This window comes from Schistocerca cancellata, chromosome 4, assembly GCF_023864275.1.
Source record: "Schistocerca cancellata isolate TAMUIC-IGC-003103 chromosome 4, iqSchCanc2.1, whole genome shotgun sequence".
Taxonomy (NCBI): Eukaryota; Metazoa; Arthropoda; class Insecta; order Orthoptera; family Acrididae; genus Schistocerca; species Schistocerca cancellata.
The window spans coordinates 608,398,943-608,403,514 of record NC_064629.1 but is presented as its reverse complement, the minus strand read 5'-3'; the positions used below and the strand labels follow the sequence as shown (position 1 = coordinate 608,403,514).

Sequence of the window (4,572 nt, the reverse complement as noted above, 5' to 3'; positions counted from 1 at the left end):
GGTGTCCGTTTAATTATCATTTCATTTAATACGATGACCTTTATAAAAATAACCACAAATTATGCGACATCCCATTTGCTCAGAAACCTCTCTCTTTGAACTCCCTCCCTCTCTCTCTCTCTCTCTCTCTCTCTCCCTCCCTCCAACTCACTCTCTCTGTCTCCGTCCAAACAGGTCTTGGAAGGCACAACGGCACCGACCGGCCGCCATGTCATCCTCTCGGACCAGGGGCGTCACAGGATGTGGATACGGAGGGGCATGTGGTCAGCACTCCGCTCTCCCGGCCGTTGTCAGTTTTCGGGACAGGAGCCGCTACTTCTCAATCAAGTAGCTCCTCAGTTTGCCTCACTAGGGCTGAGTGCACCCCGCTTGCCAACAGCGCTCGGCAGACCGGACGGTCACCCATCCAAGTTCTAGCCCAGCCCTAAAGCGCTTAACTTCGGTGATCTGACGGGAACCGGTGTTACCACTGAGGCAAGGCTGTTGACTCTTTCTTTGAAGAGCCACAGAAAATGATTGTATTCACAGTTGTTCGCTGCGCCTAGCCGATAGGTAAATACATTATACGTGATTGTTTTGCTGGTAGTATAACTGAGAGGAAATTGAGGCTGAGCGACCTGCCGCTCTACCACATTGTCTTTCGCGGAGAACTACAGACTACAAATTGACTCACTTCACTTTAGATATAAAAGTTCCAATATGGGTCTGTACTCCATTGTGTGAGTGTATTGGTGTTCAAAACCATTAGAACGAAGAGTGCCAGAGATAATGAACGGATACATATTATGTTGCAGTGCTTGTGTTTTTAAGAAGAACGATGCAATGTTCCTCCAGACATAAATGCGATGTTTCTTAACAACACAAGCATTGCAACATCGTATTTATCCACCGATACCAGGCAGTGACTTTCAGTTAAAATGTCCTCCCCTGTGAGGGAATCATACTGATGAGCCAAAACATTATGACCACCTGCTTGATAACTTGTGTGTCCATTTCTGGAACGAAATACATTACTGATTCTGCGTATCAGGGACTCGACAGTTTGTTGGTAGGTTTGTGGAGGGATGTCGCATTAGACGTCTACGCACGGTCGTGTAATTCGCATAAACAATGGCCCGCTGAATTGCGTAGGCAGTGATTGCGCCTGGTAGCGACCCTGATGGTTCCATAGGACTTACATCAGGCGAATTTGGTCACCGTGACAAACGTGAGTTCACTCGTATGCTCCTCAAACCACTTAGCACGGTTCTGGCTCTGAAACATGGATAATTATACTGCTCAAAGATGACACCAGCGTCAGGGAAGACATCAAGCATGAAGCGATGCAGATGGTTCGCAGCTGTCATCGCGTCTTCGATTTCTACCAAAGGTCGCAGGCAAGAGCAGGGAATATCCCCCACAGCATAAATTGCTCCCACCAGCCTACGTCCTTGGGGCTCTGCACGCTTTCAGCCACCGTTCATCTCGATGCTGGCGTTTGTGAAGTCGCCCCGTGTCCACTGCAATCATAATTGACGATTTCGTTGAGTCAATATGTGAACACTTAGGGGTAGTCTGCTGCGGAGCTCAATGTTCAACAATGTGCAATGAATGCTGTGCTCGAAACACTTGTGTATGTGAGAGGTGGCACGTCACTTTCTCACTTTGACAACATTGTCAGTATGATTAAGATTAATATTTTACGACGTGATTTCAGTGTTCCCAGTTCTACATTTGCTATGTGTGGTTAATCACTTTTCTAAATCAGGAAATTGTGGGCAGCATGTCCATGTAACTGCATGTGTCACCTGTAGAGAACTTGCACCCAGGGGGCCATAGCAGAGGCGACCGAGAGTAGATAACGAGATGAGTTGGGGGCCAAAAATGCTGAAGGCGGTGACCTGGCAGTGAAAGTGATTCTGCGAAACAGTGTTCAGTGGTTCTTACCTGCAGAGGGACTTCTGGCTGAAGCACTCTGAGGCACTGTGTCATGGAAGGTAGGCAGATGGCTGAAAGCTGGAGAAGCTCATTTCAGATAGACTGTTGTAAACTGAGCTTTTGTGCAAACAATGGGAAGACCATAAAACCCCATGCATTCCCATGTTAGAAGGTCGATGATAACGGACAGAGTAATTGGCTTATGTGGCTAGTGGAGGTAGGACTGCAAACATCCTGTAAACATACTCCCCCCACCATACGCCAGGAAGTCGCCAGGTTCCTTTACTAAGTTGCAAAAACATATATTTCACAGGCACAACAGTGTGTGTAGCTTTACAGCGTTCTCTTAGAAATTGGAAGTGGCCAGTCCAGAAAGATTACATCACTCCATAAATGAGACGTTTGCTGCCAAAACATGTTTACTGTGAGGACGACGCGTCCCTGGTCTAAAATCTTCTTTTTTCAGACAAGAGAGATTTAGAGTCACTAATTGGCTCTTATCTAGATATGGAAAGTAGAGTCTTGCTCCCCCAGCGTGGGAATGGTTCTGAGCACTATGGGACTTAACAGCTGTGGTCATCAGTCCCCTAGAACTTAGAACTACTTAAACCTAACTCCCTGTTCTCACACACATCCATGCCCGAGGCAGGATTCGAACCTGCGACCGTAGCAGTCGCACGGTTCCGGACTGCGCGCCTAGAACCGCGAGACCACCGCGGCCGGCCCAGCGTGGGAATCCCGGTGCTGTGTCTGGATTGGCTACCAGGCCAAGAGAACAGTGAAGAGGGGAGATTCAGTGAGTAGAGGATAGTTCGATTGGTTTGTGCAGTGTGGAGGTGGTTTCGTTTTGCTAATTCAGCTCCCGTACGAACTCTTGGTAGGAAGTGGTCGTGATTCTTTGAGGTTCTTTCGTTGTCTGATCCTCCCCTGCTGGAGTACTTCAGATCTTTCCCTATTGGGTCAGACTTGTGGTTTTGTATCTTGTTGTGGACTACGAGACTTCGACAGATTCCCACTGTACCAACAGTGGAACTGCACATCATCTCTGAAATATCGTGTGTCGCGAGGGTGAACTTATTCTTCCTGAGTCGGCCGTCTGACGTCTGACAATTCCAGTTCGCACCTTAGTGCCTGTGAGTGAAATTGGTTTGGCCAGACGAGCGAATGGGTGCACATCACACTTAAATCTTCCAGAATTTCAGGGCTCACACAGGGAAGTTTCCCGTGTTATGATAATCTGAACACCAGACTGTGAAGTTCGCATATTTTTGTGGATGCGTCAGAACATTATGGCTGCCGCACCGACCGCTGCTCGCCCACAAAAAAATGGTTCAAATGGCTCTGAGCACTATGGGACTTAACTCCTGAGGTCATCAGTCCCCTACAACTTGAACTACTTAAACCTAACTAACCTAAGGACATCACACGCATCCATGCCCTAGGCAGGATTCGAACCTGCGACCGTAGCGGTCACGCGGTTCCAGACTGTAGCGCCTAGAACCGCTCTGTCACCCCGGCCGGCTCCTCGCCCACATCTCGCCATTTTATGCCAAGTCCTGAATCAAGGTGATAGGGTAAAGTAATGCTGTGTCGGCGTAGGGTTATTAAATGATATTCACAGCTCCCTGTTCTCAGCTGAACTCTAGCTTGGTGTGTAACCAAGAAGAGTTGCGCCTCATAGTGAGTTCATGTAAACAAAGTCAGATTGCGTTCGAAAAGGCATTAATTCATGTGAGAATTTGTATGGCTTCCACCCCAGTGCATGCCTTGTCTATCAAATACCATTCCTTATCTGATCGGTGTTTGTCATTTTTGTGTAAGATTTATCAGCCAGTTGTTACTAAAAACCTGTCATTATTTTGTAAACTTAAATACCCCACTGTTCCAAGTCATACTCCCTCTACTATTCACTGTTTTATTTTATTGTGGTGGTACATGAGCAGCTTCACTCAGACATATATTTGTGATTAAAGCGAATGACGGCCTGTACATGCACCAGCATCGTGCTCTTTCGGCGGAGATGCCACAAATCACCGTCTACCCTACTTTACAGAGCAGACAAGCCTCCGAACCCCACGTCCTGTGAAGAGTTGTGGACGTCCAGCGATTTAGCTCCTAGCGGTAGTTTCTCTGTCCTTCTAACTCTTTCTGTAGATGCTCACGAAAGTAGCAAGTGAGCTTTCGACCAGCTTCGCCGTTTTAGAGATACTCGTTCAGAGGCTCTACGTAATAATAATTCGTCCTTGGTCAAAGTCGCATATCTCAATGGATTCCCCTATTGGCAGCCCGTATCTTCACTGGGGTGATCCCCCGTCCGTGTCTGCTCCGTTTACATTTGTCACCGCGTCATGTTTCCGTAACGCCACCAGGCGGCCTCCAACGACGCGGTTGGCAGCGATCATAATCTTTGCGCATATCAGTGCACATTATGTACTTACAAGTATAGGTTGTGACAATATCGACACCATATGGAAGTTTGGGTCTGGACGTAAGTCGGACACGGATAGCCTAATCGATTAAGGCGATCGCTTGCTTAAAGCAGGAAGTCCGGCACACAATTTCATTTTCATCATTCCATTGTACAAATGATGGTTGTTCGTATTCGCAACTACGACTGCGTATCATGTATAATGAACGGAAAGTTTGACGAAACGT

At 47.4% G+C, this 4,572-nt stretch overlaps 1 pseudogene; it reads right to left on the bottom strand.

The window, feature by feature from the left end:
* Positions 1 to 370: 370 nt before the first annotated feature.
* Positions 371 to 488, bottom strand: LOC126185530 (5S ribosomal RNA; annotated as a pseudogene).
* Between the last annotated feature and the right edge of the window lie 4,084 nt (positions 489 to 4,572).